This window comes from Rattus norvegicus, chromosome 12 (genome assembly GCF_021556685.1).
Source record: "Rattus norvegicus strain SHRSP/BbbUtx chromosome 12, alternate assembly SHRSP_T2T, whole genome shotgun sequence".
Taxonomy (NCBI): domain Eukaryota; kingdom Metazoa; phylum Chordata; class Mammalia; order Rodentia; family Muridae; genus Rattus; species Rattus norvegicus.
Window position 1 is genome coordinate 3,740,451 of NC_141545.1, and position 15,064 is coordinate 3,755,514.

At 36.7% G+C, this 15,064-nt stretch overlaps 1 protein-coding gene and 1 pseudogene across 3 annotated transcripts in view; one reads left to right on the forward strand and one right to left on the reverse strand.

Annotated features, from left to right (window-relative positions):
• The window catches only part of LOC148001969 (uncharacterized), a 955,959-nt gene that overhangs the window by 480,050 nt on the left and 460,845 nt on the right, over nucleotides 1-15,064 (forward strand). The window lies entirely within an intron of this gene.
• LOC148001977 (ubiquitin-conjugating enzyme E2 variant 1 pseudogene) lies at nucleotides 5,876-6,381 on the reverse strand (annotated as a pseudogene).

The following is a 15,064-nucleotide window of genomic DNA, read 5'->3' on the forward strand; positions in this document are numbered from 1 at the left end:
TTCAGACAGCCTTGGGCAGTCCTGGCTCCCCACATTTATAGGTACTTCATAGTATTCATAAGTCTTTCCAGCTGGATGTGACTTTTGAATTTTCTTTCATAAGCAGGAAAGTGTTAGAGCACAGTCCTGTCTAACTGGCTGCTTTCCTCAAACCTGCCATCCCCTTTGTAACCTCAATATAATTGATAAGCAACATATTCTGTGGCCTTGTAGTCTCTCTGTCCCTTGCATCTGATTCCCAGACGCCAAAAACCTTTAATGGTAACTCTTCCTCCACCTTTTTTCTTTCTGTGATTCATCTATTAGTCTAGATCACATGATGGATATCCTACCCAAAAAATCATATGATTGAGAAACACCAAACTCCTATAATTTCTTAGAAATTAAAAATCCTCACTCTCCTATCTTTGTCTTTAGTATCCCCTCATGGTTATATGTGGCCATGATGCAATAAATCACTTCATACTCAAGGACTTAAGCATGTTTTCCCTTCAGGACACTCGATACACAATATATGTGCTTCAGTAAAAATAAAAACAACAAAACAAAACAAAAATCCCAAAAGAACTTCTTCCCATGTATACCCTAGCTGTCTCACTTTCTTGATAGTTCTGGTGCCATTGGAAATAGCAATAATTTATCTCAGTGGCTCCATGCTGCCCCCATCTACTTTCTGACACACTATTCTTTCCAACATGGCACCCTGTCAGGCTGCTCCTCCCTCATCCACAGCCCTCTTGGTTGGGTTTCTACCACACCAGGCATACACATCCCAATTCTGTGGTAGGCCCATGCATCTGGCCACCATACACTCTTTTAAACTCAATTAAGTTGCCACATGAAAGAACACATCAAACAATATTTTCTGATCCAATTGATAAGATATAATTTGCCAATCTAGATGGCACAAAATCCTGTACACACCCACCCCTTGAGAATAACACACCTGAAATATAACAACCTGTAATATGTACAGAGAGGCATCTAAACATCTACTGCCATGTTCTCTGTGCTCTCACATTCTCACTCTGGCTTCCTCTGCCTCTCTAAAACTTTTCACCCACCCACCCATCCTTCCTTCTTATCCAATGACAGGCATAGTTCTATCCTGTACCTGCCTTCACCTTAATAATGCCATCAATCTACACTTTACCCTTTTAATTGAAAACAAAACCAAAACTTGTTTCTCAAATATAAGTTGAGCACAACTATTATCATTTTGTAATTTAAAAGTATAAGATGTACCTAACACCCAGTCCAACATTTATCAGTTAAACAGAACATGTAGTTATCTATTTTAGCTTTTAAAAGGCTTAAAATCTGTTATATCCTGGCTAGCTTATATATTATCTGATAACTAGATAATTAAATATGTATTCTCAAAGTTACATAGTCTGAGTGGGTTATAAGATTATACTAAGTTTTCAACCCAACCAGTAATCTGAGAATGACCCATATATCTGTAAATATAGGAAGCCCAGCATGGCTTCTAGAACTGAGACAGGTTATAGAGACAATTTTCTATTTGCACAGTCCCCTGTGAGCAACATGTGAGAGCAAGTCTTCAGGCTTCTGGTCTAGGACCATCAGACAGACTTTTGAAACACTGAATTTTGAAGGGCTAATCATTCTGCCCTGGCAGAAATTTTCAGCCAATTTATTCTGCAATGTTTCCTTTTCTGGACAGTAATTAGTCTGTAGAAGAATTGAAGCAATTTTTGCATAGTGCCTGTCTATCACATTAAATCACCTCACCTGGAGGTGGAGATTTTCAGTTTCTTCTTTGAATATACCAAAGGAGAGCTGATGGGAACAGACATGACTCAATAAAAGTTAAAGAACATTAAATGTCATATTTTGTGGACTTGTGGTGGTTTTTAGAAACCATCTAACTATATAAGTAATCTGGACTGTTGTCCATTAATTATCCTAATAAATTATCTTGAAAGCACTCTAACAGTAAACTTAGAGCAATGAATTTGCTATTTGGCCTTAGACTCACGTGCTTAATCATCTCAGCTTCAGTTTTTAATAGCAGAGAAGGACTAGGTATAAGCCATCTATGCTGAAATGTGTTGTAGAGGCACAATACCTGTACATCAGAGTAACAATATTAATTTTAAATCAATAAGAAATTTATATTAAAGAAAATCTTAAAAATCTAAATTTGTATCATATAAATTCTGTGCCAATGTAAAAGATCATAATTTTAGTTTAGTAATAAATATAAACATAATTATGTACAGCTTGAAGAAACCATTGAAGTGTTTTTGCCCTAATTCCCTGGACTTTGGGGGACTAAAAGTAGTTATTCTAAGGTTGTTTTCCTGAGGAATTTAGAAATGCTTATAATTTAACAGGGAGGAATTAGCTCAAACTGATTATACATAATCTCATTCGGTGGAAAACCTTGTATTTATTACTAACCTAAAGTTTTAATCTTTTACATTCGAAAGTATATTAAAATGCATTACATTCTCTCCCATGATCTCTTAAGGTGATCTCTTAAACAGTGAAGAAAACTTGTACATCTTTTAAACTCATCTATTATTTCTACATATATGTTTATAAGCTATTTAGAATTTGTTTATAGAGATATTCTATCTTCTGTTAATTAAGTAAACATTTGTTCTTTTGTATTTTTCTTTATTTTTTATATAAAGAAATATACTTGTATGCACTCTACATTCTCTTTACCAAATCACACCAGATTTTCTGTAATACATCTCCTGACACCATGTCTTCATCTTTATACTTTTTAGATCTCTTCAAAAAATCAGATTCTGGTATCACTCATGAAGGGAATCTATTGAAGCACGAGCAAATTACCAAGGCAAACCCCACCCCCCTGCCCAAATGAATGATTCTTCATTCACCAGTAGCCATCAAATGCCAAAAGCCCCTCTATATGGCATTGGCAAGGGTTGGTCCCCCCATCTAAGCCCTGACTCTAGCTGGCTTGATCATGTGAAAGTATTGTGTTAACACAGGTGTTGTGGGTTCATGAGTGTGATAACCATGAGCTGCCCAGAGGACAGCTTTTCATTCTCTGTACCTAATAGCTATCACAATTTTTTTTATACAGTAGAGATCAATACAATGTCCATTGCAAGAAGGAAGGAACATACTAATCTGATTATTATGGAGACGTTATTAAAAATTTTAGTTTCTAAATGCCTTTTATTTATGTAAAATTCCAGAAAATTTTGTTTCTGTTTATTGTCTGAAACATCTTCCTTTCATTCATAACAAACTCAATGATAGTTCTAACTTTTGAAATTACATTATAATATAATGTATATGTATCAAACTTTTCTAAATTTGTGTGCATGTGTATCCCATTTTTAAGAGTATTAATTTTTTTCTTAATGTTTTCTCGCTGTATTAATACGATCATAAGATTTCCTTTTTAAGTAAAATAACTTATGCATTATTTTATTAAAATAAGTCTTAATTTTATATCTTAAATATTATTTTCTATTGCATATATAGATGAATTCTAGTTGCTAACATTTGGTTAATCAATTAGTTCCTTGTTTATTAAATTGTAAATTTATATTTTTGTGTTGATACTAACTTTTGTAAAGTTTGCATACATAATTTTCATATTTATTCAGTTGATATCACATGATCCATAAAATTCTTTCTCTTCAAAAAACTACAACATAAATTTTGATTAGTTTAATGAACAAAGACTATTAAATGCACCTGTAGAAATTATTGATTTGAATCACTATAGATAATAATTTGATATTAAATACTGGGTAGTGGTATGGGATTGCATTTTAACTATCTGAATTATGCTGTTTCAAGGTTATGTTAAGTGACTTTTTTATAGATATGTACAGTATTAACACGACTTGCATTCAAATCATTGTTCTTTGTCCTTCATTTTCTTTTTGACTTTTTTTTAGTTTTTCATATTTAAAAGCATGAAGCATCTGAACATGTGTGCACAAATGAGTACAGTTGCTTGCAAAATGTAGGAGAGGGTACCCAATTTCCTGAGCTCGATTGACAAGTAGTAATGACCCACCAAGTATAGATACTGGACACTGAACTTAGGTTCTCTACTAGAGACCAAGTAAAACCCAGGAGCCTTTTCTATAGGTCCTGCTTTTAATTTTTGTTAAGGGTTTAGTTCTGTGTGCCTTTCTTCTTCATGAAAACAAGTTTATCGCATTTGATACAAACAATTTTGGGTAAATATTAATCTTTAATAAATTGGGATTCATAATTTTGAACTGTATTTCCTATTGATTTTAGTAAGATGATATCATACTGACATATACTATCAGAAAATCCTGCATGAAGTCACCATGACTAAAAATAGGAATAGAGAAGGCTTAAAAAATTATACTTCATTAAAGCTTGATATGTCCACCATTCATCACATTAAAGTAAGCTCATATGTGGGAAAAGATACTTCAAATCAATCAGTTGAGGATTTGCCTTATTCTTATACAATCAACTCAGCTCATTTATATTCTACCACTGTGAGCAAATTCCCTGCCCAGGTGACTGCCATGTGGTTTTTCTCATCATTATCTTTTTGAATTTTGCTGTACATATGTCTAGTTTGAAAAATTTGAAACTTAATGAGGCTTGAATGGATTAAGAAAGAATCACCATTGTTTCCTTCATTTGCTCAGTCCTTTTTCTTCCCCTTCGCAACACAGCAAATTGCCTTTATTTCAGTATGCATCCACATTTCAACATTTAGTGGTCCTGAACAGGTTGGGGAGCATGACAGTGAGCCAGGAGCCAGGCCCACCAATCTGCAAACGATCTGTGAACATGGTGACACAGAGCTCCTCTGGGTCCCTGCTGAGGGTCTGAGGAGCAACACTGAAACCCATGTTTGCAGGGTCAGGGCTTCGTGTTCCAGCTGTCAGGCTCCACACCAGACCAGATGGGTGGTCAGGGTGGCTGAAGCCCTGTTCAAACCTCTTCAGTGTGTAAAAGCAAAGCAATTATGGGAAAAGGAACCAACTCAGAACCATGTGCACCAAGGACTCTCCACATGGCCTTTCTCTAGGCATATATCCAAGGACCCTGAGTGCTGGCCCATGTCTGAGTCGCCATGTGACTGCTCTGTTCATCTCTAGACCTGAGCTCAAAGCTCAAGAGCTGATGGTGGTGGCAGGGCCGAGGACCCGGTGCTCCCTTCCCAGGCTGGTAGCAGGTGAACATGTGTGGTCCAGAGCTAAGTGAGGGAGGCCAGCCTTTCTCAACCTCATCTGGTGGCTTCTGTCCACAGCAGGTGTTGGGTGGTGATGGGCAACAAGGGACTTGAGGAGGGGAAAGCAGCACCCCTTGATAAAGGTGGGGAGATGGGAAGCTGTGAATTCCTCACTCGCGGCCAATTTCAGAGGGAGGGGAGGTTACAATCTAAGCTTTAGCCAAGGGTGGGAGTGAAGAAGTGGGGACCATGGCTTGGATGGGGCAATCACTTAAGACTTAAGAAAGCAGGGGTGCAGCCAAAGCACCCCAAGCCTAGTGGTGGTCAGTCCCACAGCTGCTATCTGAAGCCTCCCCATCTATTCTAAGGGCCACCACACAGCTGTGGTGGAAAGCAGGGCGGTCAAAGGCATACCCAGGCCAATTGCCAGCAGCAGGTGATTGTGTGAGATCTGGCTGTCCACAGTTGCACTAGCTGTGCCCACCGCTCCCAAAGGAAACCGATTTCAACACACCTTATTGATCCCAGAAGTTCAACCAGGCAGAGAGCGGTTATACTTGACAGATGATGTTACACAGCACAACTTAGGTATTTCAAATGGACAAGAAGTTAGTATTAGAGCAGTGTCTCCGGATGAAGTCTGAGTGGGGCTTCCTCTCCAGTACTTTGAGGTCCACAGATGGATCTAGAGAATTCACTACTGTGGAAAATGAAGACTTGGGTTGGATGGGGAAGGGAGGCCGGGGCCTTGGTGACTAATTGCTGTAACACAGTTCTTCTGGTGGCTGTGGCAGCTTCATGTTCTCTTTTGAAATCATCAAGCGCCTCAGTTCCTGCAGGATGACTTTGATGCTGTGGGAATTCTGCCACTTTTCCAGCACTGCCATGGCTCGTGGATCCACCACTCCATTGGAACTGCTCAAGCCGTTCATATTGACTCTTGTTACAAATCTCACAGACTGGGATGCTTCTCGATACTTAGGCCCACGCTCTATCTTAAGGCGGTATATTTGGTTTTCATAAATTGTTTGTGGAGGCCCAATTAACATGCCTATCCATCTTGTGAGTGTCATGTCTTCATCCTCCTCCAGACCCTAGCTAACTGTGCTGTCACCTACTCCTTTCTTGCCTTCTTCCAGCTCTTCCAACAGTTGGAAATTTCGAAGGACTTTTACTCCCGAGCCTGTGGTGGCTGCCATCTTGCATCGCTATCGCTCAAAGTCAGTCCTTCCTTTCTTCCTCTACCCCTAGGTCCCTTGCTCCTTCTCTCTCTCTCTCTCTCTCTCTCTCTCTCTCTCTCTCTCTCTCTCTTCCACAGGGTCTCATAAATCCCAGACTTGCCTGAAGCTCACTATATATCCAGTGATGACTTTTAATGTCTGATATTCACCAATAAATTATAGATACAAACAACCATGCCTGATCTTTTACAGTTTTGGAACTCATCCAAGGGTGTCTTCCATACTGGCATGTAGCCTGTCAAATGAACAACTTACCAAATCTCTTCCTGTTTCTTCTTTGTTCCCTTCCTTCCTTCCTTCCTCTCCTCCTTCCTTCCTTCCTTCCTTCCTTCCTTCCATGCTTTCTTTTTTCCCTTTTTTTATTTTCCTTCTGTGATTTCTGCTCATGCATTTTCTTTTCATTTTGATTTTGAAGTTAAAAGCTATTACTGATGTTTTCACTTCTTGAAACCAGAAAGCATGAGCTGTAGAGCATTTAGACTTTCATATGTAGAAATCATTGTGTACCTATAGCAAAAACTATATACACTAAAGGTGGCAGAAGCATTATTGTCTCAAAGTACTGGCTCTGTTCTTCAATTATTATTATAAAGTTTTATTATTATTAATAGTCCATGTAACTAATATGTATACTATGAATATTTGCATTTTGAAAATGACAAAGGGTTATAAATTACATTTTCAATGCAGTAACACAGAAACAAGCATTTTTCTAATATTCTCATTCTAGAGCTAATATTTTATCTATCATGCAAATGTATTTTAGAGAAATTCATTAAGGATCCTCCTCTTGCTTAATTTTAGGTGACATTATCAAAACTTCTGAGAAAAAAGGAATACTAATGTGATTGTACTTAGTATCTTAAAGTTGAAATTGGTAAAAAACATAACACTAGGATGAATTTTTTTACAACTTGTGATTTCATTGAATAGGCATGAGATTAGACATGGCTTGTGTCATTCTTAGAAGTTCTTACAAGAAAGTAACAGGAGAATTCTTTCAGAGCTTCAGTGATTCATGTCATTATTTGAAGAAGATGCTTATCAGTTTTATCTGAGTTTACTGTCTAGGTGAGGTGTTTCCAGGATGTTTGCATCTTATTATAAGAAGTCACAGAGAGCAAGGTGACAAAGAAATTTTATTCAAAAGCAAAGTGAGAAACACTGGTATTCAGTGTAGCCTTAATTTGTGGACTTCCTGAGAAGGAGGAATTGCTTACTCAGAGTTCAGTGTGGATATTTCTGTTTTGATTGACGTTTTTTGATTAAGTAAGCCTTAATTTACTGTGAACATCAGTTTCCATGATGCATTTGATTTAACCAAATGCATATTCAATTATCACTAGGTATATGACATTAAACAGGATGTTTCCTTTGAAAGTTTTTCCAGAGGATTTAATACGACTTACTGAGTATATATTCTAAACTGGCTCAGGCCAGTTGAAACAGACTTCTCCCTCCAGTATGTGGATATGCTCTTGAATACTTTTGAATGGAAGTTGATCATGAAAGAGAAGTTAATAAATAATGTTATGTGCAAGGAGTCTTAGTCCATTGTTTGATATGTATACAGCTTCATGCAGGTGAGATGAGGTGAGCAACTTCATTGTTAGGTATATTTCTAGAAGGTAGATTTTATGCAGCCTAAGTCAAGTGAAGTCCCAAGTTGAAGTGCTTTGCCCATACCTATATGACTCACTCAAGCAATTTTAGTGCTTTTGCTTGTATCGTTACTTAGGCTCAGTACAGCTCCCTGCTTCTTTGATGTTTGCTCACACTCAGCTCAGTCAGTGACTGCATCTCAGTAGCTACTTGACTTATTTGGCTCTTGTTATTTGTCTTCCAATTTAATGGTATCTTCTTCAAGGATCAAACAATTTTGTCATTTTACGAATATTAATAAAACTAGTCATAAGCCCTTATCAAATGATATCCAAGTCTCCTATGCTGACATAAAATGGAACTGTCACTCCAGAGGCTTGCTGAGCTTCAATATGAACTAACTTCATGATGAGTAAATAACCTTCATCAATTGCTTATAAGAAATTCATTTAAATTTTGACAATTATGTTGGGCCAGCAAAAGGGAAAAAGGACTTGCAGAACAAGCTTAACACCCTCACTTTAATCATAGGAATCCATAGATAATGACCCATTACAGAAATTGGCCATCTGGCCTATACACATGCTGTGGAATCAGAAGACCTATGTGAACACACAGACATGCAGCACACACATGCACACACATGCACACACACACACACACACACACACCAAAAAATAATAAACTAATTTTTTTGAATTTTCTAATATTAATATGTCATGCCCTTACTTTATTCTGACAACTGATTTATTTCACATATGTGGATCCATGGTTTACAAAATAGTATTCATGATCAATGGCAATTATAAAGGTCAAGAGGACATTTTCATGAGTTCAAGGTTATAAATTTTTAATTTAATATTCCTCAGTACGTGACCACCAAGAATTAGTGTGTGATATGGTGTGTGTGTGTGTGTGTGTGTGTGTGTGTGTGTCTGTCTGTCTGTCTGTCTGTCTGTGTGTTCATGCCTATGTGTTCAACAGAAGACAGAGAAAGTAAATAGTATCCTCTTTTATGATTTTCTACACAATTTTCTCAATTCAAAGCCTTTCACTTATACTGATGCTATCTTGCTGTGCACAAGCTCCAGAAATTCTTTCTCTGTCATCATAGCACTGGGGTTATAGCTGTATACAACCATGACTGTTTTAAAGTTCGGGCACAGAAATTTGAATTCTCTTCTTTCTGCAGCAAATTCTTTCCCACACTGGGTTATCTCTTATCATCACTTCTGAGTAATTCTGAAGACTGTTGTTTTCATTCTCTGTAAATTTGGTAAATTATATTTACAGTCAGGATTTGGAATTTCTATGGTCTGATAATAAAACCTGCCCCATGTCATCTAAGAGGTTTTAGAATGTGGCATTGCTACTTACTTTTCATAATTTCAAATGTCTCCTCCTAAACGGAAATCAATGTGTTTTGATAATCATAATTTAGAATGTTTCCAACTGATTTAAAATGTTACTTCAAATTGTTAATTCACTCCTTTTTTTGTATCATGACATGATTTGGGCTTCTGGAAATATTAAGTTAAAGCAGAAATAAAAGTTTAGACATACTGTATCTACAAAGCTAAGGCTTAAGCAGCCAACAAGCATTTCTCTAACTGACATGTTTACAAAGGTGTCCTGTGAAAAAATAAACTAAAAAGTCAGAAATTTTGCTAGTTCAACACTCTGGGTACAAGTAGTTGAAATGACTGATCTTCTCTGCCAGACTGAGGATTTTGCTTTACTCCTGATGCACTGCAGTGTCAGCAATCAATGTTGTTTCTTTCTCTTGATCCATCTGACTAACTCCAGATACCTGATCTAACTGCAGCAGTGATTTGAAATATTGCTGCATTCACTGGCCATTTCAGTATAGAAAGAACTGGAAATGATATCTAAAAGGGGAAGACTCAAACTGAGCAAAGCATACTCTAGCTAATGCTGCAAGGTAACATGGTGATCAACATGGTTACTGACAGACCTGTATTTCATCTGTGGATGTCTGAAAGATATAACACTGTGAAAACCTACATATTCTTAGAGATGTAACATTCCTCCTCTGTTCACTGTGAGGATAAAATTAAATTGATCATGCAATAGTCTTAGTGGGAACTATGTCAAACTAATAACTATACATGATAGCAATTGTTATTTGGACTCTCTTCTTGATGCTGTTCTTTCAAAGCAAATCTGTTATCAATTAGTATTCAAAATATAACTGAAAAGAATGCCTCTACTGCAAACAGTTGCTTTTCTAAAACCTAATAGAATACATATTCTATGAAACTCCACATGACTTTTCCTCCTCCTCCTCTTCCTCCTCCTCCCCCTCATCTTCTTTTTCTTCTCCTCCTCCTCCTCCTTCTTCATTCTTCCTCTTCTTGCCTCCCTCCTCCCCTCCTCCTCTTCTTCTCTCTCTCTCTCTCTCTCTCTCTCTCTCTCTCTCACACACACACACACACACACACACACACACACACACACACACACACTTTCCCTTTCTTAGAAGATCTAGGGTAAGGCAAGCCTCAAACTCCTTATGAATGATATAATCTTATCCTGAGTCCTGGGATGAACAGCTCAAGTCATTATATCTGGTTAAGTTATAGAAGAATGTATATCAGTGCCTTGTACATGCTAGGGATGCATTGTTCTGAAGTTTATCTCCAGCTCCCATCCACTTCCTAAAGCACAACATTTTCTAGCTTTAAATTGTTGAGGCAGCATTTCATGAACATTATGTTGGTTTTAATTTTACTGTGTAATTGAAAATGACCTTGAATATCTGTTCTTTGCGCCCCTACTTCTCGAATTCTGGAAGTACAGCTGTGTGCTGCCACACTGTGTTTTCTTTCTTTCTTGTCAGAAAAATAGTAATGAACAATTCATCTAATGTTCAAGACATGTGGAGGGGAGCTGTGACTCAAGATATTTGAGACACACACACACACACACACACACACACACACACACATATTTATATCACAGCTCTGTCTATTTGTTCAATTTTCCCAGGTAAAGACACTGTGTGTCATGTACAAAATCCCCATGCAAATTAATTTTAGCTAACAAACCAGTCAAGCATTTTGCTCCTTCCCTTTCTAATTTGTTTGGCATGCTAATCACTGTACCACACGTCCTTGACAACTGTTTTGTCTTGCAAATTTACAGATGCACAGTCAGTGTAATGGCAGTTGACCAGGAGAGATTTTGCTAAAGTGCGTGTTGTTTTGTTATATCCAGGTTCCTTTAATTAAAATTTCAGACCTATGATCTTTCCTTTTGGAAAATTGCACTTTGTTTACACTGAAAATACTATCTTTTAGGAATATTAAGTATTGATGCTGAAAAGATGGTTTAGTCAACAAAGGGCTTGCCACACTACATCAAGACCTGAGTTTGAGCACCAGAAACCATGTGCTGCAGCTTGCTTTCTATTACTAGGATAAAACATCATAACCAATTACAACTTAATACAGAAACACTTTGTCTTAAGATTAGATCATCATAAGGGAAAGTGAAGGCAGAAACTTGAAGAGAGGAACTAAAGCTGCCAGGAAGTAACACTGCTGAATTATTTGTTATCCATGGCATTCTCAGCCTGCTATCTTCTACAACCCAAAACAAACTGCCAAGGTGAGGCCCCACAATATTCCTAACTCCAATACTCATTCTTTACAAGGAAAAGGCCCCGGAACCAGTCTTTTGGGAACATTTTTGTCAGAAGCCATAGTAGGAGGTATGCTTCAGATTATAATCTGCAACAGTTTTGCTTTATAGGGAAAGCCCAAGAGAATTCATTTTAGGAAAGATTCCTGATATTAATATATGTTATTATTAAACATATATAGCAATCATTAGGTACTAGACCACCCCTTTTGAGCAGATAGTTGCAGATCTATGAAGATGCACTCTCTTGCAGTGATGCTATATAGACAAATAGATGACTTCTTAATTCTTAAGGATGATCCTAGAAGAATTACTGAAATATCAGTGATTATTAAGCTCTCTTAATAGGAGTACTGCTAGTAGATCCCTTTCCGATAGTCAAAACTGCAATGAGAATTCTGTCAGTCTCCCATGTGTCACCAAGTAATTGACTCTTACATAGTAACCACACTTTCTATTACTCAGAACACATTCCAAGAGATTGTAAAAACAATTAACTAAGGTCACAGGAAGGGAACTAACAATTTATTATAGGTAAAAGAAGATAAAATGTTGTCTGCGTTAATCTATACAAAACTTCACTAATAGCTTAGTTATGGTTTTCAACTCTCTATGAACCTGTGAAGATGTGACAGGTGGTGGATGTTTAACTAGATAATTACTCCTAATGGCTATGCATGTAATCACTCTCAGTTGTAAACTTCTATGTCATTTATGATTTGCTTTTATGTGTGAATGTGTGATGAACTTTTTAACATGTGATCATGTATTCTGAAAGTTGTATAAGTACTGAGGAAAAAAAGATGAGAAAGAGAATTTTTCCCTTTTCCCATTCAGGATCTTTCTGCTTTTCCCCTTTAGATAGCTTTCATAAGAAATGTTTTACAACTTAGTAAAAAATATTATAATCACTTCTCAAAGTACCGCCCTTTTCCTGTAACTTCTGACTAGCTGGTGGAAAGTTCAATCTGTGCAGTTCCTTCTGAGATAGCACAAAGTCTACTTACTTAATCTTTGCTGTTTTAGGAAGAGGTGTTAAGTGCCAGAAACTTGCAGTTTCTAGGCAGTTCAGCTACAGTAGCAAGGTAATTTAGTCTCAGATAAGTAAATTTTTTTATTATTACACAGCAACCCTAAATATGTCATAAGACAAAGTCTTATCCCTGTATCTTGTAAGGAAAAGTCGTATCCTCTCCCGATGCTCTTTCCTTTCTCTGCCTTATGAAAAACTGACAAGAAAGAAGACCCTGCCAAAGCTGGCACTGGGCACATTTTTTTTTCAGTTGAAGATTCCTCTACCCAGATCACCCTAGTTTGTTTCAAGTTGACAAAAGAAAGTAGTCAAGCTGTATGCAATGTAAAAAGGAGGACAACTAAAAAATTTCTAATTCTACCAGTGAGAAAATAAGGAAGTTAAGCAGAAATAGCTCTTGTGTGCTAGGAATAGTCAGTTTAACCAATTTTCAAGATATAGCTTCTGTTATGAAAACTTATCTCAAGAAGAAGATATTTAAAGGAGATAAAGGGGAACCTTAATAAGAAGATTAGAGGGGACAGGGATGAGGTGGTAGGCTATTATAGGGACTACTGTGACAGACAAGTAACTATAAACACCCCTTGAATATACATTTGGGACACTACCATTGTAGAACCTTCCTAAGCTAGACACACACACACACACACACACACACACACACACACACACACACATTATATGAAAGGAATATAGATGGAGTCATCAAAGATGAAGTTCTAAATAGATATCATATGTCACCATGTAAAACATTCGGCCAGGAATGCCTTGCATATTGTTAAATCATTGATGAAAGACGATACCATAGATCACCCCTCCCATCACAGGCCATTCTTCTGGGTATTATTTACTCTCTATAACAGGATAATAAATGTATAGTGCTGAGGATAACATACAATGTCAAACATGGAGAAGTAGAGCCAGAGCCCAGATAGATGTTTCATTCCTATTGACCAGTGTTTATGGTGCTGGAAGGGAAAAATATTTAGATAAAAGCCCTATAATCTATAACCGTCAGTTGGTTAAAAAAATGTACTCATTTAATAGTGGTATAAATGTGTGAATAAACAACCTCTTTTCTTTTACATTGTATTTGAGCCCCACTCTGTGAGACAGAATTCATATCTGACACTGATAAAGTAGCCACAAACCTGAGAATATATATATATATGTATATGTATATATGTATATATATATGTGTATATATATGTATATGTATATATGTATGTATATCTATATTTATATATGTGTGTGTGTTTGTGTGTGTGTAAGTGTGTGTGTATTTTCACATACATTTAGAGAAAAGCAATAATTTTATTGTTCTAAAGGAACATAGCAATAAAATAAATGGCTCCTGCTAATGTACTGTTGTTATAGGTGTAGATCAGTGCCATGTTCTGCCTTCGTAAGAGAAGCTTTCTTCCAGTTGAAGGGAACTAATATAGAGTTCAGATAGTGATGGAATTTTGAGCTCTCTATCATAAGAGAGATTTTTTTATCATACCCCTTACCTAAAATGTCAGTCATCTGTATGGAAGAGGAGGCAGAAAGAATGAAAGAGCCAGAGGTAGGTGATGACTTCAAAGAAGCCGTATTTTCATAACACAATCCTACAGATACACATATGAAGTCATAGGAACTCTGACAGCTTGAACAAGTTCTGCGCAAGCTCAAACTAGATTAAAAAGCTAGCACTGAGAAGGAAACATATATACAAAGTCTCATCCCCAGGCAAGAAGGTGTTGGTGATTGAAACTTGCTGACAAAGTGAAAACCGATTTTCTCCAAAGGAGTATCATGGTAAACCAATTTCACTCACTAGAAAGGAAAAAAAAAAAAAAAAAACGTGCCCTGGAGTGTTGGGAGGCACATTGTTGACTCTACAATTCTTTGTGTGTCAATGTGTATACCTTGTCTTATTTTGTTTGTTTGGGTACTATTTTGTCTTATTACTTTTGTGTTTATTTTCAGTTGATTTTCGGGTAGGCTTTATATTCTTAAGAAAGGGAAAGATAGAGTTCTAGAAAAAGCATAAACACGGATTTGTAGATAGGTTTGGAGTATTTGTGTAGATTTCAATGAGAAGAAAAAATGTAACCAAAATGTATTTTCTGTAATTTTATTTTTTTAATTAAAGAAGTAAAACTTTAAATAGATAAATAACAAATAAGGTAGGAAAGAAATGAGGAAGACTTTGGATGGCAACCTCTAGTTTCTACAGTCACCTATACCAAAAGGAATGCACACTAAGTAAACACTAAGTTTCTACAAATAACAGTGGATAATAAAAACACCACACTCACAAAAATAGAAAAAAAAGTAGGGTTTATCAAGTAACATAGA